The 23613-nt window shown below is 39.6% G+C and overlaps 1 protein-coding gene across 1 annotated transcript in view; it reads right to left on the bottom strand.

The window, feature by feature from the left end:
- LOC310949472 (F-actin-monooxygenase mical2b-like) overlaps positions 1–16070 on the bottom strand; it is an 83161-nt gene extending 67091 nt beyond the window's left edge. The window contains exon 1 of the mRNA XM_083916946.1: positions 15914–16070. The gene's annotated coding sequence lies outside the window, so the exon portion shown is untranslated. The remainder of the gene's footprint in view (positions 1–15913) is intronic.
- Between the last annotated feature and the right edge of the window lie 7543 nt (positions 16071–23613).

Genomic DNA, 23613 nt, shown 5'->3' with positions numbered 1-23613 from the left:
CCATGTGTCATCTAATGTTGTTATGCAACAGTTTTATATTTACCACTTACTTTAATGACCATGTATGAGTGAGGAAATGTCTTAAGATCAGCCTATGATGCCCAGTTTGTGGCTGTTGTTACAGTCTGTAAATTGTTTCAGGGTTTTTTTCCCCCACACTGACGCAAAAATACAAAATAATTGTCTTGACTGCATATTACTCCAGTGATGAAATGTAATAATCATTTGTCAAGTACGTAAAAATAATGATTCTCCAGTTCAGGGAAAGGGATGAGACAAATTTTTGATATTTATTTCAGGTAAATTGTTATATTAATCTAGTAATAAAAAAATGATAGAATTATTGAGAAATCAGACGTTAGATGCAGCCCAAGAGACAGACATATATAAACGCCTGGCAAAATACTTAAAACCACTTCTGTGGTAATAGTAGCCATGATGACGTAAACACACATGGTGAAAACAATAGCACTGTTGCTTTCATGGCTGCTAATCTAATTCTAATCTAATTTTCCGACAAATTATCTCAAAAATAAATAACTAATTCTTACTTGTAAGAAAACATCTAATATCTGCATGAGGTGATGGTGTGTTTAATTTTTTTTAAATGCGTCACATTTCAAAAGCAAAAGATCCAGATTACCACCTCACTTACTCAATTCTGTCAAACCAGAACTGGACTTATCACAGGAGACTTTTCACTTACAGCAGGTCGAGACCATGCTATTGTTTGCACTTTAGCGCGATAGTGGAGAAAAAAAAAAGTCCTTTTAAAAGATGGAACCCTGATCAGAACCTGGCTCTAGGTGGGCGGCCATCTGCCTTGACCGGTTTGGGGGAGATGACAAGTAGAGCAGGAAAAATGTGTCAATGGGCTACAGACAAAGAGATGCTTCATTCACAATAAAGACAGAATTACCTTGTTTTACTAGCCTTGCATAAAACTTGAATCTGTGTTATCTGGAACACATTTCATTCCCAAAGGTCAGAGTCAACAAGACAATAGAGTGTAAATAATACACTCACTTTGATTTAGACACAGTCAGGATGATCTCAAATGACCCATATACTTGTTTTTTATGCCGGAACCTGTGAATGAATCATGATCTGTTCAGGAACGCAACACTGCTAGAGTCTGAGTATTTCAAATAATAACGAACAGACACATTCAAACACATTCCTCTACTTTGACTAATGTATCTGTTTTCATACTTATTTTCATAATAAGTTTGAAGTAATCCAGCCTGCTTGTGTGAGCACTTCCCCGGTCTAGGGATGAACCCACAACACTTGACAACTACGTATGGCAGGATATGGCAACGTCACCTTAATATAAAGAGCACTGATCACAGAAAACAATCCAGGGCTCTACATTGCTTATACTTCACTAGCATCTGCCCTGGAAAATCATTGACAACCTCTGGGTGTGCAAGTAAATGATTACAACCTATTGCAACCAACATTTTTTATGGGAAATATGCAGCTCATGGGGTTGGGAATGGAGAACCGGTTCCAGTGAGATGTGAAGTGTGAACCATCTAAGTGCGACACCATGAAAGTCTTCAGACTGTCCAAGACTGTCTGAAAGTGTGTGTTCTTATCCCCATTAGTTCAGTTTATAGCATAAAGTAGCACTATATTTTCTATGAACATTTTGAGGACACATCCATATTGTCTAAATTGAAAATATTGCAGCTGTCAACGAGCACATCTCTGACATTATGACTGGTCATTCACAACGGCAGGTTGAAAGCATGCATTATGGGTGTGCAAAAAGGGTTCTTAAAATGTGAACTGTACTGTCTGTTACAGTGACTACCCAGCTTAACAGTTCATCACTGTAGGATCTTTCTTAACTGACCTCAAAATGAAAGCAGGTGAGTAATGGAAGAGCTCTGTTGGGTTGGGTCAGTAATATGAAACTGGACTTGTAATTCACTCTAGACCAGCAAACAGAGATCACTGACAAAAACCTGCTGTTCTCCATTACAGCCCTCAGAGACAGATACGGTGCTCAAAGTATTTGCAGCCAAAAAAGCTCTAACGCAAAAAAACATGTATATTGTGTTTTTTTTATTCTGACATACACAAAGCACAAAGCAAAAATGATTTTAATACCGCTGTTGGTCACAAGATGTTTGTTTGATGAGTTAATCACTTCCAACAAAAAATAACTTTTGTGTGTGTGTGATCAAGACGAAATCAACACCGAGACAGAAAGTCTGCTGAGGGGGCTCTACAGACGGACAGGGAATGTTCGGAGCAGAGAACACCATTACAGATTCTTTAGATTTGAAGTGTATGGAATTTAAATCTGACCGCAGAGAGCACATACTTGGCCATGAGACACGGTGCTTCTAAATGTGATGCCGATTAGCTCTAGCAGCAGTGATTTCTTCTGAAAACAGGAAACGTGAACAGCTGGAATGTCAGAGAGCAAGTGTGGAACTGCTGCTTCCCACTCAGAAACAGATCACAGGGCAGTCTGCTGCATCAGAGCTCAAATGACTGACCACTCTGCAGTGGCAGGATCCAGACAAAATGCCCACAGAATCCTGAGGGATTGGGTTTTAACACAGAATGTGCCCAGATGACTAAACAAGAAATGTTTCGTTTGGGTAACGTTTGCTTTACAAACAATAACCATCATAATATTTAGTAAGAACAGAGTCCAGCTTAGTTGAGTATCTGTTTCCATCATGATTCCTCCAATCTTCACTTGTCAGTTTTTTTAACATGGCCAAAAAATAAAAAGGTCATGACTGAAAGAACAAGGTTGCCGAAGTGGGTTTTCTCAGGATGGTGGCTGGAGTCTCCCTTAGAGATAGGGTGAGAAGTTCAGCCATCCGTGAGGAACTCGGAGTAGAGCCGCTGCTCCTTTGCGTTGAAAGGAGCCAGTTGAGGTGGTTCGGGCATCTAGTAAGGATGAACCCTGGGCGCCTCCCTAGGGAGGTGTTCCAGGCACGTCCAGCTGGGACGAGGCCTCGGGGAAGACCCAGGACCAGGTGGAGAGATTATATCTCCACACTGGCCTGGGAACGCCTCGGGATCCCCCAGTTAGAGCTGGTTAATATGGCCCGGGAAAGGGAAGTTTGGGGTCCCCTGCTAAAGCTGCTGCCCCCGCGACCCGACCCCGGATAAGCGGTTGAAGATGAGATGGGATGAAAAATAAACAGGACAAATACGATGGTGGTGATGTGTGGATGCAAGGGTTTACAGTACTGTAGGTTTGATTTCAGAAGTCAGATGTTCTTAAAACTCAAAATCTATATAAATTAATGTTAGTCTATGTACAAATGTATAAGAAAGTTAAGATAAGCTTCTCCTGATCAAATGACAACAACTGAACTCAACCACATCCAAGCAAAATTTTCATGATAATTTCAAGAGAAAAGCAATTTTCCCATTTCCTCCCATGACCCACTGATCCTGTGTTTGCACTCCATCCTTAGTTTCGATTACTGCTACGTCAACAACATATCTAGTTCGTCTTCACAAAAATAATCATTTTAGTATCAGCATACACTAAACACGGACCCATGACCCATATTGGTTACTAACCCAGAAATAACGTGAAGCTGATACTGATTATTAATAGTTTAACTTTAAATGTTACACTTCAACTGCCTTCTTCACTGCTGATACCAGCTGACATTTAAACTGCTTACAGGGCGCACACTTGAACTATCTTCAGCACTTCTACTTCAACTGAAATTCCAACTACTTTTATCGCTTAGACATCGGTCTTGCTGGGCAGTGCCCTCAAAAGACCAACCCACCGGCAAAATCCACATACTTCCTGAGAGCCAGTCCCTACCGGGAGGGGGAGCTTCATTACCTGGTTAAAAGACTATCACATAAAGCACAAGATCGTCAGCAAAACTAATTCAGGTTCATCTGGTTTAGTGTCAGTTTAATCAATTTGCACATTCGATTAAAATGTTGAAGGGTTGGTTTCACTCCACAGTCACTCACACATCCTAATTTGCTTTGTCAGTCTCTAAAACTAAAATATGTGCACACAATATGAAGTAGAAACACCCCAATGCACGTGCAGCACTGTCACATGCTGTTCTCTGGTTCCAGTTCTGACTGTAACAGCAATATTTTATTATTACAAGAGCAAAAAAATGTTAAACGTTTATTTGAGGTTCATGTTTTTCTGTTTGCTGTCCCTGATATTTAAGGCCAAGAATTGCTTGCCAAAGGCAACCAGTCAACTGTTGCTGTCGAGCCCTGTTTTATTTCAACAATAGCATGATGTTACTTATAACAGTGATAATTTTAGTCACTGTATTTGTAATATGAAATTTTCTTACCGTTTCGTCTCTACTGTGTAACTATTTGGCCACACAAGTAACCTGACTCTGCCAGATGGACTGAGACACATGATTCTCACTTGCTTAGCATATCCATCTGGGAACTGTCATTTGGAGATCTTTTGGGAAGGGGCGAAATTACTGGTTGCTGATTGGATAAGCCATCTCTCTATTGGGCCAAATCAACCAAGCAGATCAACAAAGTAAATTACGTGCGAACGTCGAGTGTCGAGGCAAAGCACAGAAAGTAAACAACATGTCAGTAAAGGATATTTACGGTTTGTGTAATGCAAATTTGTGGATAAAAATGCACAACATCAGGTGCCCGGTCCAAATTCCAACAGAATGTTCTAAGAGAAAAAAGCGTTAGCGAGATGCTAACAGAATGAGAGCTACTGCTGTCTGAATATGTGTCTAGATCAGGTTGTAATTTCATGCATTGCACCATACTCAAACCCTCCTCAAATACCAGCACTGATTGGAAGTTCGCTTGGCAAACGACTCCAAATTTTCACCGTTGCACATTACCAGACTGATCTGAGAGTAAATTACAATGGAGCTTGTGAGATCAAGATGGTCTCACGAGGCTAACAATTGAGCACAAAAACGGTCCAGCCATATAAATATGAGGACAGCCATATATGAGGAGAATGTGGTAAAATGCAAGTGAAACAGTACAACATAATCATCATCGTAAAATATGTTGCTTGCAAAAAGTTTTTGCTTGAGCCAACTGATCCAGGAGCAACTCCAGTTATGCCGTTAAATGATGGCCATATTGTTTTAAAAGGTAAAATGTCATCGCTTCATCATCTTATCCTATTAGACGTTTGTATAAAATGTTGTCATAGTAAGTGTCGCAGTTCTGCACTTATGGCTAAAAATGCATTTTGTGAGGTCAAGGTGACCTTAAACTTTGATGTCCAAAAAACTAATCAGTTCGCCCTCCAGTCCAAGTGCACATTTGTGCCAAGTTAGAAGAAAAGAAATCCCTCGTTCCTGAGCTGTCACGTTCACAAGAATGGGAAGGATGTATGGATGGATGAAAAGAGAAACCTAAAACATAACAGCCCCGGCCATAAATAAACACACTTCCGGGGGGGATATGTCTGCGTAAATATCTACAAGCCACATCAGATTGGTCCACAGCTTAGAGAAACACACCCATACTTAACCCACAGATAAAGGGCTCTGAGAGGGAGCAACATACTCATCAGCTATAAATTTGTTATTTCCCTGGTGGGAGACCACACTGGAGTGGGTCACTGATGTAGAAGTTAAGAATGAAGGCAAACAAATCATGTGAATGTGTGTGAATTTATGTATGTCCGAAACAGAATGATGAAGTGTAAGAGCATTCCTGTAAACAAAAGTTATGTGGTATGTTTATACTTCGTGTTTTTCACCAAAAAGCACTATCCATGAGGTCGAATAAACAGGTTGAGTGCATTTTATTCCTCATAAAAAACTTTTATAGGTATTTTTTAAATATTTTAAATACAGTTTCCATCCATCTTTTCTAGCTAGCAGTCTTCTACTCCACTGCCTTTGTCAGTGCATTGCTACATTTATTGGCAAGTTACAACCATTTACCTTCTGTCAATCAGTAAAACAGAGTGAAAGCAATGGCAGATTATGAATCCCTTCCCGCCCCCTTCCCGCATGTGTGCAATATACAAACAGATAGCAATAAAAATGTAACAGCCCTGTAGCTCTAGGGTCGAAAGCTCCACAGGGTGCATTTGAACAGGAAATAAGAGTGTGGTGAAAAATAAAAATGAAAAAAGTATTTTGCCATTCATGCTAAAATATCCTATAGTCCAAGAAGATAAGAAACTTCTTTTAGAATAACGTTACAGAGGCTGTGATTGATGACATCAACTGGCAGTGAAAAAGAACTGCAGCTTACATGTAGTCAATGCAGATATAAAGCCATGTTTACATCAATCTATTAAGCTATCTTTATTCATAACCTGACTCCGCCAGATGGGTTGATTTGCATGTATCGAATTTGCTCAGCATATCCGTCTGGGAACTCTCCTTTGAGGATCATTTGGGAAGGGGTGAAAATACTGGTGGCTTATTGGATAAACCATCTGTCTATTTTGCCAAATCAACCAATCAGATCAATGAAGCGTATGACGTACTAACAGAGCATCGAGGCAAAGCTCAGAAAGTAAACAATATGTCAATAAAGGATATTTGCCATTTGTGTAAGGCAAATTTAGGGATAAAAGGCCCAATTTCAGGTGCCCAGTCCATATTCCAACAGAAGGATCTAAGAGAAAAAAGCATTAGCTAGCGGCAAACAGAATAATAGCTACTGCTGCCTGAAAATGTGTCTAGATCAGGTCAGATTTGCATGCGTTGCGTCACACTCAAACCCGCCTCAAAACCAACGCTGACTGGACGTTCACTTGGCAAACAGCTCCAAATTTTCTCTGTTGCACGTTACCAGACTGATCTGAGAGGAAAATACAATGGAGCTTGCCAGATCAGGATGGTCTCACGGCCTTAGAAACTAATGAGCAGCCATGCCAGTAGCCAATCCAGTGGGTTGCTAGGTGAGATTCATGAGTTACCACCTTGGTCGAATAAATAATCGGCTTCTCATTTTCCAATTGCCTCTCAGTTGCTAACGCCAGCTCATCATTGACTGGATCACCGTTATAGAGCCTCATTCACAGATATTTTTTTCTTAAATTTGTTCTTAAGAAAAGTCTACGTCAGATTCATGATGTGTTCTTGAACCGCTGTATTTTTTCGTACCTCTGTTCTTTTAACGACAAATCCCATTTTCTCTTAAATTGAAAGTGCATGCTAGTTGACCCTAATTAGCATAGGTAAACGCCCGACCAATCCCCATAAAAGGGCAGAAATGGAAAACAAAAGTTGAGAGCATCAAGTCAAGAATGGTCAAATGAAAGTCTATAGAAGGTGAAGCACTGGACTCTAAAAGGAAAAAAAAAAAAAAAAAAGAAATCCTAAACAGTTTGGAGGTGGAGGTAATTTGGAACGCCAGAAGAGCTGCCATCTTTAGTCAAGATAGAAGTAGATATAAAGAAATCTAATATTTATCTTTGAGCATACACCATAGCTGTTTCGCTCACCTGGTAAAGCATGTGCATACGATACGGCAGCATTGAGGGTTTGAGTCCAGTCGTGTTGCTGCAAGTTGTAGTGTTAATTTTGGCCCTCATGCTGCACTATAGCTCTTCACAGCTGAAGAATTAAAGCCTTGCAGATATCTACTATGAAAACAACAATGAACATGAGGGAAGCATGAAAACAAGGCCATAAGTGAACAGCTGAGTTTTATGACAAAACTTCCCTGGGGGTAAAGTACAGCCATATCCTATTCCCTGTTTCGCATAGTTCGTGCTTAAACTGCAGTTATCAGCAGGGATACGACTCTATTCTTGCATCAGAAGGCTTGACAAAGAACTATAAATCAATTATGACTTCAATATACTGTTAACTGAAACCTTAGTTTTAAGTCTTGCCTCACTGAACCTGCCTGTGGTGCAGCCACTGTCAACAAGGTCTGGCAAGCCACCTGAAAATTCAAACTGGGTACAAATTACTGAGCTGCATTAGAGATGATAGATGGTAGTCTATAGATGATAGATAGTATGACGTCAAACTAGGATAATAGTCGAACCTGCGGCCATAATGTTATGACCATTTGCACTGTGTTCTGACAAAGCTCAATAGGCAATTTCTTGAAACAGAACAGAATAGATGACAGACACTTACTGTATAATCTTCATTCAGACACCAACACAACAACACTTAAATAAATGGACATACCACTTACTGGGCTGTAGTTTAATTCTTGGCTGTTGCCTGTTTGAAGACAGGCAATGAGTCATGTCATGCTTCTGACAGTTTGCTAAATGATCTAGTATATTGTCTGATTGAGCTAAATGTATTTTGTCCAATAGATATTTTCCAGTCCTTCTTTTCATGTAGTTAAGATTGAGATGTAGGGCTGGGCGATATGGCCATCGTCTATCCCGATATAGGTTTAGATTTCATATCTTCTTAACGATATCATGATATAGCATGTTTTAAATCAATAACTAAATAGTGAGATTACTTTTGTTATGATTTGGCACTATAAATAAAATTGAATTGAAATAACTACATGGTAAAGCCTATTTTGGTATACTCCTGCATGAATTACATTCTTGATAAATTGTTTAAATACTGGATTTTTTTTTCATTTTTGTGGCGTCCAAAAGTCATCCAAATGATGTAAATACTGGCATTTTTCAACATTGCGATAGAAATTTTGACAAATATAAACAACAGACATATTTATACTGTTTGACAATAACTACCTTCAATATCGCCCAGCCACAAAAAGACATGCATGATATGGCAGATTTTTGCCTCTGTGCAAATAGCTAAAAGCATCCTAAAAGTCTGACAAACTGACTAGTGTGTTGCTTGTCCCCTGGCCTTTTTTCATAGAGCAGTTCATAAAAGGACGAAGGAAAGGGGAAGAAACATTTACATCTCTTGCCTGGTTGATCAGAAAATATGAGGTGGTAATTGAAAGTCTAAAAAGCCAACATTCAAATACATGGAAATCACTCTGGTCCCAACAACAAATAAAAAGCAAAGTCATTGCTAGTCAAAACAAAACTACTGACAACACCTGCTCTCTAATTCAGTTCAGTACTTTAGTTGGCCCCCCACCTAGGCATGTTTGGGGGTGCTATGGAACAAGCCGGCCCCATCCAAGCACAAATTAGTTCATACCTTTGTCATTTTTGCATGCTCTTTTTGAGCATCCAAAGACCGCTCAAAAATGCAATTGTGCAGCAGAAAAATAATAAATCTTAACAAAAACATTGGGTTCCTCCCACCAGGAGCACGTTTATGCTCTACAAAAAAACATTCCAAGGCCTGTCCAGGCTAAGCATATGATATTCACGACACATGAACATCCCTTTATATTTACCAGAGCCAGAGGCAAAGTCTTACAAAGACAAACCTGTTCTTGTATTTCGATTTTAACCACAACACAATAAACTAGCAAGGAAGAGATACTCTTTTAGCGTCGTCTTAGTGGAGACATTATCACTCAGTTATTCTATTCTGTTCAGTCAAACTATCTATGATCAAACCCAAGAGAAGTCAAATAAAACTTGGTGCATACAGCATAACACAGCAAAGCAGCATGACTAAGTCATTTAGTCCACAGCTTGAACTGTTTTCAGCACTTGACCAAATATTCATCTTATCTCTGGATTTTGAAGTTGAGATTTAAGCACAAAAAAGAAAAAAATAATGTACGGGTGCAAGAAACAAGTCAAACCGGGCTTGAAACACAGCAATATAAAGACACTCCGACACCGATACCGACAATGATACCAGCTCCAAGAACTCTTGTTAAGGTTTAACAGCAATTTGTAATCTAATGCAACAGATATATAGGAAGCAAGATAATGTTTGAGGTCAACAGCTTATCAAATGCTTGAGCTGGGGCTAAGGATTTTACTAATAAGGGCATAGTGTTGATTCTTACCTTTGGTCCAAAGGTTGTACCAAAGCATTAGGGAGTGTCCAAACGTGGTAAACACCAATAAAACTGATATGACTATAAAAAGAAAGTTGTAGTAACCTAAGTCGGTATTGCTGACGTCAGTAGCTTTACTAGATGTTTTGTCAATACGATTCGTTTTTATTGATTGGGTTGCTGTAAACTGACTAGTTGGCAGCATTTATTGACTGGCCTTGGCCAATTTGGCATACATTGGTTATCTGAGCAACTTTTTACTGTAATGTGATCATTCTATAGACAGTTTTTGTCCTCACAATTTTCACTGCTCCTCACCTGCACCAGAGTCAAATTGAAGTTCCGTGCAATAAACTGTTGTACTGTTTTGCAATGTCAGAGAAAAATCTTGATCATTTACTCGGAAAAGAGTTTTGTGAAATGATAACATATCACCACAGTACAATGCGAATTAGTGAGTAAATTATAACGTTGCTTTATTTCCCCTGTCCTACATGTTATCTTCCCATCTATATAATACATCTCCAGTGTACATGTACAGTGCTGTGAAAAAGTATTTGCCCCCTTACAGATTTCTTCTTTTCTTGATTTTTTTTCACACTTACATGTTTAGGATCATCAAATTAATTTTAATATCAGACAAAGATACCCTGAGTAAATACAAAAAGCAGTTTTTAAACGATCATTTCATTTATTAAGGGAACAAAATACTATCCAAACCAACCTGGCTATATTTGACAAAGAAATTGTTAAATAATGAATTCCCTGGGATAAGCAAAGTCATTGACTATCAATATCAAAGGGTTACAAAGTCATTTCTAAGGCTTTGTGATGCCATTGAACCAAAGTGGCCAATAATCCACGAATGGAGTAAACATGGAACAGTGGTGAATAGGGTTGTCAAATCACCCACTGCTGACCAAAAAGAACACAACGTCCCATCTCACATTTGCCAAAAAACATCTTGATGATCCCCAAGCCTTTGGTAAAATATTCTGTGGATTAACGAGTCAAAATTGGAACTTTTTGGAAGGTGTGGGTCGCATTACATCTGCCGTAAAAAACAAACACACCATTTCAGAAAAAGAACATCATAGCAACAGTCAAACATGGCAGTGGTAGGGTGATGGCCTGAGGCTGTTTTGATGCTTCAGGACCTGGACGACTCTCTGCCTGAAAATCCTGAAGGAGAATGTCCAGCCATCAGTTTGTGACCTTAAGCTCAAGCATACTTGGGTTATACAGAAGGACGATGATCCTAAGCACACCAGCAAGTCCACCTCTGAAGTGCTCAACAAAACAAAATGAAGGTTTTGGAGTAGTTTAGTCAAAGTCTGGACTTAAATCTGATTTAGATGCTGTGACATGATCTTAAACAGGCCGTTCATGCTCGAAAACCCTCTAAATGTGACTGAATTAAAACAATTCTGCAAAGAAGTGTGGGCCAAAATTCCTCCACAGCAATGTGAAAGACTCATTGCCAGTTATCGCAAAAGCTTGATTGCAGTTGTTGCTGCAAAGGGCAAAACCAATTATTAGGTTGCAGGGGCAGTTTCCTTTTCACATGGGCCAGGTTGGTTTGGATAGCTTTTTTCCCCTAAATAAATTAAATCATCATTTAAAAACTGCATTTTGTATTTACTCAGATTATCTCTGTCTGATATTTAAATGTGTTTGATGATCTGAAACATGCAAGTGTGAAAAAAAGAGTGAACAGAAGAAATCTGTAAGACCTTTACACCAGACTGTATATAAACACACCTTCTAAAACACAGACTACAGTAGCATGGCTTGAATAATACAAGGCCATATGTTTGCTTGTACTGAGATAGGCTTTAATTGTTGCATGTGAGCCCTGAAATCAAACCCTTAATCCCCCCCAGTCTTAACAAAACACATTGTTTGAGGTTTGGGGCTGGATTAGGCCTACACTTTGCAAGCAGTTGAGACATTACAGCCCACACAGTATGTCCACATTCCACAGAATATATGGTTTTACTTATTTTAAATATGCCATATATTGAAGTTAACGTGACTAATAAATAGCTTTACATAGTTTAACAATTTTTTATTCCCAAACAATCTGTTGAAGACTAGACCTAACCTAAAGTTTCCTTCCAAGACCAATTTTAATCATCTTACAACTCACATTTTTGTTCTGAACGTAACCTTGGGTAACAGTGAAGCTCAACTTGCCTTTCTCCACAGACAGCCGGCCTCTGGTCAGCCAGTGACACTAGGCTCCCTGGTGTATTTTTGTCTTGCTGCCTCTCCCCCTGGTCTACAGTGACACCCCCTTATAAGTCAACTAGTCATTCCAGGAAGTTACAGCCTGTGCAACGGCTTGCTTTTCCCCCCACAGGCATCATCGTACTAATGAGTAGAAAACACCAACATGAAACTACCCTTCCTGCTGCATAGCAAAGCAAAGTATAAATAAAAAAAATATTTCACAAAATAAAACATTTTTACTTACATTACAGTCCACAATGGACTAGTGTGTATTCTATCTGCTATATTAACCTCATGCTGCCCCGCCCATTTTTTCTCGACAATATAATTGTATTTATTCTTCCGTTCTCAAGTTTAGAGATTCTTTTCCGCATTCTGGCATCGACAGTAATTACAGAAACACTGTTGACATGGTCCTTTCTATGCTGACTGGCTGGTCTTGCACAGTCAGCAGCTCCTCACAACTCTGAAAACGCCTGTTCAGACAAATAAGGCCAATAGTGCATTCAAAAATTCCACAATGCAACGAAAAAAGTGTCCATGGCATGTACACTGCTTTCTGAAAATGATCTCAGAATGCAGTTTTTTTTTCCATCTGGCTCAGGTGATGGACATTGCTGGGATAAATTCTGACATCCGGTTAGAACCTCCTCCCCTTCTGCTATCGGCTCTGTACCGTTGGTTTAAAGATATACAAACAAGTCAGTGCGTTTTTTTCCTTTATCCAAAAATGATATGGTGATGTAGATAGGTCATGCGAGACTATGACTAAACTAATTATTGTCTATTACAGGGAGTAGCGAATGAGTAGCGAATGGGTGAACACAGGAGTGATCTTGAACACAGCCCTGGGTGAAAACGATGATGGTATTAAATTATTTAGAAATTGTTTTACAAATGTTTTATGAGAAAGAGAAACGCATTCAATACACATTTGCTTGACCTAAAAGATACAGACAATGTGTTTTGTGAGTAATGCTAAATGTTGCCGAAAGGGTACGTTCTGCCTCAGGAAAACACTTTATCCGTCTGTGTAGACCAGGGGTCCACAATCCTGCTCCTGGAGAGCTACTGCCGCGCATGTTATTAGCCTCAGGTGTATTAGAGCAGGGAGAAACCTAAAACATGGAGGGCAGTAGCTCTCCAGGAGAAGGATTGGGCACCCCTGGTGTAGACAGTAGACATCTGTGGGATCACAAAAATACCTTTGATGATACAACTGCTGGATTTTCCCTCTACGATTAGCATTGAGGAAAGTTTTAGTAGTGCACACAGTTAAGTCAGCAATAACAACAGGAACTCCAAACTTTTTTTTGCAATTACCCCCATTTAAAACCACAATCTCACATGGATTTGTGCAAGGCCGGGACCTCTGACCCACTAGTGCTTTATGCTGACCAAGCTGCTTCTCATCAACACACGTATTCAGCAACTAAGCTACTTACAACAATTGCTTTTCTTAATGCCTATTTACCTCAAATCCATACACCATGTATATAAATGGAGCCGCAAAACACACTCATGGTTTGTATGACCAGTGGATGCCCAGTTTTTTCTTCTTGAACAAACATTCAGCTGTCAGTAGCCTGAACCTCTGCACTTCTCCCCAGGTTATATAAAAAAAGAGACAAGCACTCAATAAGTTCGGATACAGATCAGGTTCTAATGAAGACTAATCAATTACATTATTTAAGTGCAAATTGAGTGAAAGTTTATCTGGGACAAGATACAAGCCTTCGAGCCTGACTGGATTCCAGGTCCCTGAGGACGTGAAGCCACCTGCTGCACATTGGAATCACACACACACACGCACGCATGCACGCACGCATGCACGCACGCACGCACGCACGCACGCACGCACGCACGCACGCACGCACGCACGCACGCACGCACGCACGCACGCACGCACGCACACCTGCCAAATGCGGGTGTTAATAATAACTTTCTAGCCAGTTTGGCCGGCGATGAAGAATATGAAGCATTACATGCATGATACAAGCCTCTGCTCTCGGTCATTTAGTCCTGTTGCTGTACTTCCTACATTTCCCATGAACGCTGTGCCGTAATGCTACGTGATGACTTTTCATTCGCCCATTGGCTGTGTGCAGTTTGCAGTAATACCAGCGTGCGTTAGCTAACGTTAGTAAAGTAAAGTCAAAAATTCAGATTTAACTAAATGACTAAAGAGGAGGGAGTTAGAAAATGTTAGTGAAGTAAAATCAAAAGTGAAGATAAACTAAATGAAAAGAAAATTGAATGCCAAATGGCTGACTGGTCGAGAATGGCTTGTGTTTGATCACGAATATGTGATGTAGTGTTTTGTCAGGATTGCTACATAAAAGCAAAAGAAAAAACAAAAAGAACAATTTGGTGGTGGGAACGAGTTATTTTAAAGTTGAGGCAGTAAAGGACTGAAGTCATCAGGAGAGCCTAAGGAACTTGGATGTGTTATAGAAAGATAGATAGAAAGATCCCAAGTTTGAAATGAAATGTTTGCTCTTTCTGCATATATTTTGTCGTATGTATTGTAGATAGATAGATAGATAGATAGATAGATAGATAGATAGATAGATAGATAGATAGATAGATAGATAGATAGATAGATAGATAGATAGATAGATAGATATAGATCAGGGGTGGGGGACCCTGCTCCTGGAGGGCCACTGTCCTGCATGTTTTAGGTTTCTCTCTGCTGCTCCAACACACTTGATTCTAATGCTCTGTTGTTATCAAGCAGCTGAAGCTTGTCAGGGGTTTAATAATCATGAGACTCAGGTGTGTTAGAGCAGGGAGAAACCTTAAACATGCAGGACAGTGGCTCTCTAGGAGCAGGTTTCCCCACCCCTGATATATACGTGTATATATATATATATATATATATATATATATATATATATATATATATATATATATATATATATATATATATATATATAAAATCATAAATAGATAGATCCCAAGCTTGAAATGAAATGTTTGCACTTGCTGTATATACTTTGTTGTATGTATTGTACTTGATGTGTTTTCCATGCCAACTATTTCAATAAAATGATCAAATGCATTCAGTGGCACTCGTAATTTCTCTTACTTTCACCGGGGAAAAAAATGGCTAGTGGAAATTCTTATTGGCTGGTGATCCAAAAAGTTCATTTAGAACCCTGCTTGTCACAAGTGACGTGTATCACTAGCAAAAATAAAACTCCAAGCTTTCAGGCACCACTCAGAAAGGGTATACAAGAATGTTCTACTATAGTCCCACACTATGAGCTCTGATGTTCTTTCTGACTTTGCAGCTTGTTTAAGGGTTTGTTTACTTATGCAACCAGTGTCTGTTGTGGGATCAAATCAAAACCCTTCCTGTGGAACAGCGCAGGTAAAAATTAAGTTCTCAATCAAGTGGGTCTATCTGTGGGTAAGAGTATAAATTGCCTATTATCTGACAGCCAATGGCTTAAATCCATAGTAAACCTAGTCACTATTATTTACATTGATGGCAGTGAGTTCATATCCATAGTTTGCCTAATTCATAATTGCATCATGGACTGTCTAATTTGCTATCAACTAATTGACCAGTGCACCTTTGCTTGGGGCCTGCACCCGTCACCTGTTGCATCTGCCTCTGGGCTACCGACAGAACAGCCGGGGATAAAGAACTCACCAGCAACCAGAACCAACATTTAGCTTTAGCCAAGCCTTGCACAGAGACAAGAAAAAGTCACTTTCCTGGCAGTGTGAGCTGGATGTCAGATATGAAGCATTTCAACATAACATTCCCGATACGCGCTCAGTCGTGCACTCACGCTCACGGTGGAAAGCGCGGCTCTCGGTTACTCACACCGGAGAGTCCATGAAGAGTAAACAGCGGTCCCGCTACAGTCCTCCGGGTTTTATCCACAAAATGACGACAGTGGAAGTCACAAACTCTCCTTTGGATGATTAACACACCCGTAATGTCGGCTTCGCGGTCCTCTCCAGCGACCTGTCCCTCGCATGACAGCCTGGCGCTGCCGTGTTGTGGACTAGCGTCAAACTCGACTACAGTACAGAGGGTGGACTTCCGGTTTGTAGGTCCTGCTAAAATAAAACTCATAAATGACAAGCTCATTTGTACCACTTGCTTATTCTTTACCATTTAAATTAGAAGGAATAGTTGATTCTTGTTTTTCCTTTTTAGATCTAGTCACAGTCGATGACCCATGTTTTATAATTAGGATTAAGGTTAGACAGCTAGCCAATGAATGTAGGGGAAGTCACTCTGACAGGAGGAATGATAGGTTACATGGGATTTCTTCACATTTCTATGCAAGGCTACAGTAATTTTTAGCTTAATGTTAACAAAATAAATACATACTGTATATGAACGACTTCAGCCTGTCTGCGCCCACAGTTTCTCACACTGCTCTGGTTTGATCTTGGTCCATTCGTCGTGCAGTCCCTTCCAAAGTTCAGTAACTGTAGTGGGTTTCTCTGGTCTGGACTCTGGGCTGGCCATTTCATTGTTTCAATTTTCTTAGCTTCAAGGAACTGCATAATCCGTTTTGCAGTGTGACGGGGGGAATTGTCTTACGTGAAAATTGGGAGATAATTGCAGTGAAGGTATTGCATGTTTACAAAAGACGTACACATAAACATTTGCATTCACCCTGCCATGTAGCTGTACAAGAGGCCCAACTCCTGCTGCAGCAAACATCCCCCAAACCATGACGTGACATTGCTAACTTCAATTTATTTGGGTCTGATAGGAAACATTATGTTCGGTGGCAGAGTGCGAACTACTGAACCCAAAGTGTGTAAATAAATCAGTTAAATTTGGAGGAGGAAGTGTCAGAGTCCAGATCCAAAGCCCATGACTAATCCCTGGAATCCTTGGCAACAGAGTAACATCTAAGAAACCCACTACAGTTACTGAACTGTGGAAGAAACTGCAAGAACAATATTTCAGAATAAATCAAGTATTAATACTTTGTTCTCTAATTTGGATCTATACACACACATTTCGCTGCACTTTACTGCTTTTTTGCACTCTGGTTTGCAGCATTTGTAATAATGATAAAGTTCAATCTCATCTTATTTCCATTATTAGTCTTGTGTATAGAAAGCACCAAAACGCTGTTACGTTTTAATCTTTTTTTGTACATTTTAGATTTAAAAAAAATTAAAATATAACATCCATGGTGTATATACATGTAGTTCTTTCTGATGCCCTTGCACTGCAAAATATTCTAACCACGCCCCTGCAAATCCTGGGCTGCAGACACCTTCGCTACCTCAGCACAATCCAATGATGGACCATCAGGTGCTCCAACCCCCTCCACCTCAGCCCAGTCCAATGATTGACCATCAGGTGCTCCAACCCCCTCCACCTCAGCCTAGTCCAATGATGGACCATCAGGTGCTCCAACCCCCTCCACCTCAGAACAGCCATCAAAACAGCTTTCACATGATGACAATATAGATGACTATGCACCAAGAAGAGTAAGGCTGTAAGGTGAGCTTGTTGAGGTGTGTTTAGGCCTTTGGTGCAATTAAAATGTAGACAGCTCCCTCTGTTGGAATCACTGTAAAAAGCGGTAAATCCAGAGGTTTTTCTGACTTGTCATTGTACTTTAGTATAGTGTGCAATAGTTAGTATGTGTTGTAATGTATGCACTGGTTTAAATATTTCTCATTTTGTGCAATGCCTTATTTATATCATATTTAATACCGGTATACATTTTATATCATTTGTTTTCTTGTTACCTGTTTATATTTTGTGTGTATATAGAACCATATTAGGTTTGCTGACAGCAGTGAAGATATTAAATATCGTTGCACAAATAAAAAATATTAACTGCAAGTATTTTTTATTTGTGCCGTCATTTTAAAGTCTTCAATGGTTTCTTTAATATCTTCTGTGCAATTTATTGATATAGTATTTCTAATTCATGTCATGTCACATGTTTTTTCTACAGTTTTTATTTTGAGGGTTATTTTCTATTCAAAATACAATCAAAATCTTGAAAACATGCATGCAGTTTCTGTGTTAATGTATGAAGGGCTGGCACCGATTGCAATAGGTGTGTGAGCAGCTCTTCAAAGCGCTTTACAATTTTTACAAATACAGTATACCTGCGTGCATGCTGGACTGAAACATTGCTATAACTATATGTATTAGTATCAGTATAACGATTTAAAGATTTCAACTCAATTCAATTCAATTCAATTTGATTAAATTTTATTCATAGTGCCAAATCATAACAAAGGTTATCTCAGGAAACTTTACAGAGTAGGTATAGACCACTCTCTATGACTTATTTATGATCTACATAGAACCAACAATTCCCCCGTAGAGTACGGTGGCAACGAAAACCTTCCCTATAACAGGCAGGAACGTCAGACATACCCAGCTCTGTGGAGGACGGACATCTGTCTGGGGAGGAAGAAAAGGAGAGAGAAAGAGAGAAAGACAAAGACAGACAAAAGACAGAGAGACAGACATACTTCCAGAGATGCAAGCAACCAAAGAGTAGCAGTAACTATAATAATATCTATAGTAATGTGAATATGACTTATATGTTATAGCAGTTAATACAGCAGAATAGTAGAAACAAGCACAGCCAAGGTGATAAAATATAAAAATGATAATAATTATGACAAACAGCTACGATACAGCGAGACATACCACTGATGGTGTTTTTATGGCTACAGATTTTATAATTTATAAGACTCGAGAAGGTATATATGACTAATAGTTAGAGTATTAGCAGGAAGCGTCATGCAGGACCACTGCAGATTTGAGACAACCCCTGAGTTGACTACCTATCAATTATCCAGTAACAGTAATTATGGTTCCTCATTATAGCTACATTTAACATGTTACAATATAAGCAATGTGTTATAGCACTGTTTTTGGTGTGTGTGTGTGTGTGTGTGTGTGTGTTTGTGTGTGTCCCTCATGGATATCTCTTGAGGAAATGTAATGTTAATTGTTCGCCCCAAAGTTGAATTCACCCTGGTTTGGTGGCAGCAGAGCATCCACACCTTAAAGTCTATTTTAAACTACTTTCCTTTATTTTGAAAGGCAATCTGCTAATTTCCGGTACTGCTTTGTATGACTAGCTTGACACAACTGGTCCATAATTTGAAAAAGCTGCACTTTCCAGAACCCCTGAGGAGATACACTGGGGTTGGTGTCAATTTAGACTGTCACGTGGATTTTTCAATGTCAGCATTCAAGTCACAAAGCACATGGGTCAATATCATATTTCTACCAGGGCTTTAAATATTTAACAATGGTTCTGGATAGCATGTTCCACATCTGTGTCAGTAAAGTAGGCTACACTGTTACACAGTTTTAACACACAAGCTGTATCTCTAGGCCTATATTATAAGGACTTTACAAATAAATGAATGGTTGACTTGGTCACTGAATCTAAGCACACAGGGTGGTCACAGTGGTAGACTGTTTTTTTCAATAATTCACTAACTCATGTAACATTTCCAAATCATCATCTTAAAAGCAACAGCTATCTACTTTAATTGTTTCAGATTTAATTTACTTGAATCCCTCAAGATTGATGATAGAAGTAAACTGCTGTAGAAGTGATTCCAAAGAACTCAGTTTTGACTAATGCTTCAGTCTTTATGCTAGAATGGATGGGCCAGAAGGATGGTATTGGCTAAAATGTGTTGCTTTCGTTGGTTAGATTGGTTAAGATTGGGATAAGAATATCAGGGTAAGCCAATCAAAGGCAGAGTTGGGCGGGTCATGCCTTCACCCATCCATCCAGACCAGGCATTCTAGCACCCACACTACAAGCTCCAAGGATGCTCTTCCTTGACTGACCTCTGACCCTCTTGTGGAGAGAAACCAGAGAGAAAACACGCCCGAGTGTCACATTATTGTCACCATCACTGAAGTAATCAGTCCTTTTGTTGAATCTCAGGGTAATGTTTTTAAATTATTTACTGCATGCTTTCATAATCTTATCATCTTTGAGGGTGGGCTGTATTTTTTATTGGTGGAACGGTGGATTGGTGGTTAGCACTGTCACGTCAGAGCACAAGGGTTTCCTGGTTTGAATCCCGGCTGGGGCCCTTCTGTGTGGAGTTTGCATGTTCTCCCTGTGTCTGCGTGGGTTCTCCGGTTTCCTCCCACAGTCCAAAGACATGCAGGTGTTAGGTTAATTGATGACTCTAACTTGCCCGTAGGTGTGAATGTGAGTGTGAATGGTTGTCTGTCTCTGTTTGTCTCTATGTGCCCTGTGATAGACTGGCGTCCTGTCCAGGGTGAACCCCGCCTCACGCCCAATGTCAGCTGGGATCGGCTCCAGCCCCCCCCCACTAAATTAAATTAAATTCATTTATCTTCTGCCGCTTGTCCCTGTCTGGGTCGCGGGGGGGCTGGAGCCAATCTCAGCTGACATCGGGCGTGAGGCGGGGTACACCCTGGACAGGACGCCAGTCTATCACAGGGCACATAGAGACAAACAGAGACAGGTGTAACACCTGCACGTCTTTGGACTGGAAACCGGAGAAAACACACACAGAAGGGCAGTTGAATTCAATTTTATTTATAGTGCCGAATCATAACAAAAGTTATCTCAGGACATTTTACAGAGTAGGTAAAGACCACACTCTATGACTTATTTATGATTTACAGAGACCCAACAATTCCCCCATAGAGTACGGTGGCAACGAAAACCTTCCCTATTACAGGCAGGAACTTCGGACAGACCCAGCTCTGTGGAGGACGGACATCTGTCTGCACCGGTTGGGGAGGAAGAAAAGGAGAGAGAAAGAGAGAAAAGACAAAGACAGACAAAAGACAGAGAGACAGACATACTTCAAGAGATGCAAGCAACCAAAGAGTAACCGTTAATATAATAATATCTATAGTAATGTGAATATGACTTATATGTTATGCCAGTTAATATAGCAGAATGGTAGGAACAAGCACATCTAAGGTTATAGAATATGAAAATGATAATAATTATGGCAAACATGATCAATGATGAGTAGCGGAAATGGCTACAGATTTTATAATTTATAAGACTAGTGACAGTATATATGACTAATAGTTATAATAGTAGCAGGAAGCCAGATTAATTCTTCATTGTCCTTTCCATGCTACTGTGAGTGTGATGCATAAACAATTATCATGCCTGTCAGTGGAGGGGAAATTACATTTATATGTTCTGTTATTTATGCATAGTGTTATTTGGAACAATTCAGCACAATTCCTTTGTAAAGAGCTTGTTTCTACAGGTTTTTGTCATATCACACAAAGTGAGTACTGTTCTGTGGTGGTTCCATGTCCACAAACAGATTTAATGACGATAACTGTTCTTTATAGGGCGTCTTCTGCATGGAATAAGCTCCCCGTTAGCATTAGACACACGAAAAGCAGGCCTTCTTTTAAAAAGTTGCTTAAACATAAATTAATGTTGCAGTCCACGACTCCTCTGCCAACAGTACTGAGAGTCTAGTACTTTTAAGTATCAGAATACTTTAATTTTAATGATATATTTTGAAATTAATAAATACATTTTCCTCAGGTGAAAAAGTTAAATGTGTCTGCTTTTTGACCCAGCTACATGTTCTGATTAGATAGAGATATTATTATCAGCACATAACACCATAAAGTAGAAAGAATGACAGCATTGGTGTGAATTGTAATACATAAAGTGAAAAATACTGTTTAATGCATCCTTGCACTTTAAGATGTCTCTCCTTGCCACCACCCCACACACTTACCATACCAGCTGCAGGGTGTGACCTTTTATTGCTCACTGACAGCTGTCTTCTGAAATCACAAGATAACTGCACATGCTCTGTGTATCTCACCTATAGGGGACAGTGGGGTGATTTGAACCTGCGGTGAAGTAAAGCCACCCCCTGTTTCTAGGCAACCATAGACAAAATTGGTCATCTGACCACACACAGAGTTATACAATTTGTTCATCCTGTAATGGAGAGAGGCCTGTAGAATAAGTGGTAAGCAAACTTAAAAAAACATTAAAATGTAAAATGTTTTTTATGTCTATGTCTATGTGGGATTCTAAAGAATGTGTTGGTTACAACATAAGGCTATACTGTTAGCGTGTCGTTAGCTCCAAACTGCTGGATGAAGTTATTGAAAATGGTGGTAAACTGGTCCAGCTTACCATCATGTAAGCTGGATCAGAGAAGAACAGACAGGTTAGTCAAACTGTGTTCTCTGACACAGTTTGGCACAACTTATCCCCACACTTTAGGTGGACACATTACTGTCATGCCCTTGCTTTAAAGACACCTCGAGAAAAATTGGATCAACTCACCCCACTTTCTCCAGAGAGGGAGGGAGAGACTTTAAAAAAAAACACTGCATAGCTGATACTGTGCAGTATGTTAGGAAGGTGTCAGTGGTATATTTCTTTTGGCTCACTTAAATAGAGCGAGTGATGCTTCACATGATTAGTACTGTAATTAAAAAGTGGCACATCCAGCACACCAGTATGCATGTACAGTAGGTCTGCACACATACAAATCCTTCTCTTCACTTCCAGGGTTCCAGATTGTGATTATTTCCCTGAGATGTTATGCCCTGCTCTGCCCTCAGGTGGTGGAGGACTGCGACAGCATCATGAAGGAGCGCAGCCCAAGAGTGGACATATTTCTTGAAATTTCAACCAGGGCTTTTGTGGGAACAAAATAACCAGCAAATGAATTATCAATCACTTAGTATCAAATGTATTTGTTTATATGTATAAGCTCCCTGTGTCAAAATGTAATTTTAAGACTTAGGGATCTAAGACTTAGTATTTCTGATTCTAATGAATCTCTTAAAGACAATTGCTTTTTGGGAATTCATTTTATTACAGACATTTCTACAACAGAGTGCTCTAATAAATTAAATTTGAAATAGTCCATGATGCAAGTCCATTGTCCATCATCCCAACATTATAGTCTATAATAGTTTTTTGTTCAAAACGATATATATTATTAAATATTCCACTCCGATTTGAGAATAAATTCATATTAAGTACACAAAAATTATAAATATGTCGTTACCTTTTAGTTTTTCTCTTATAATTGAACAAAGACAGATAGCACCGCCAAAGGATCGACAAAGAGGTAAGTGGTAGTAACATTCAAATATACCCATCTCTTAGCAGCCTTACTGATGGCAAGACTTGGGGAAGTTGCTAGATGGCAGGCTGATGTTGTGACTATGCTAGTAAGCCAATTTTCCAGCTCTCTTAGCTAAGCTAATCAGCTGCAGCTTTACGTTTAGAAAGACACAATAATTGTATTAATCTTGTCATCTACATCTCTGCAATAAGCAAATTATACTGAGTCTAGATTAGCTTCACAGTTCGGTACTTTTTTCCAGCAGGCTCCTCATATCCAACAGTGCATCCTCCAAGGCTCTGGTTGTACGTGTTGCATAACTTTCTTCTGTGCTGGAATCTTCATAAGTGGACACAGAGACTTCAATATAATCCTCTAAAATACCGTAGACCACATCGCACGTTCCGGGTTCTTCAGGGCCAATACAAGTCATAATTTCATCCT

The sequence above is a fragment of the Echiichthys vipera genome (genome assembly GCF_963691815.1).
Source record: "Echiichthys vipera genome assembly, chromosome: 7".
Taxonomy (NCBI): Eukaryota; Metazoa; Chordata; class Actinopteri; order Perciformes; family Trachinidae; genus Echiichthys; species Echiichthys vipera.
This window is presented reverse-complemented; position numbering and strand designations above follow the sequence as displayed.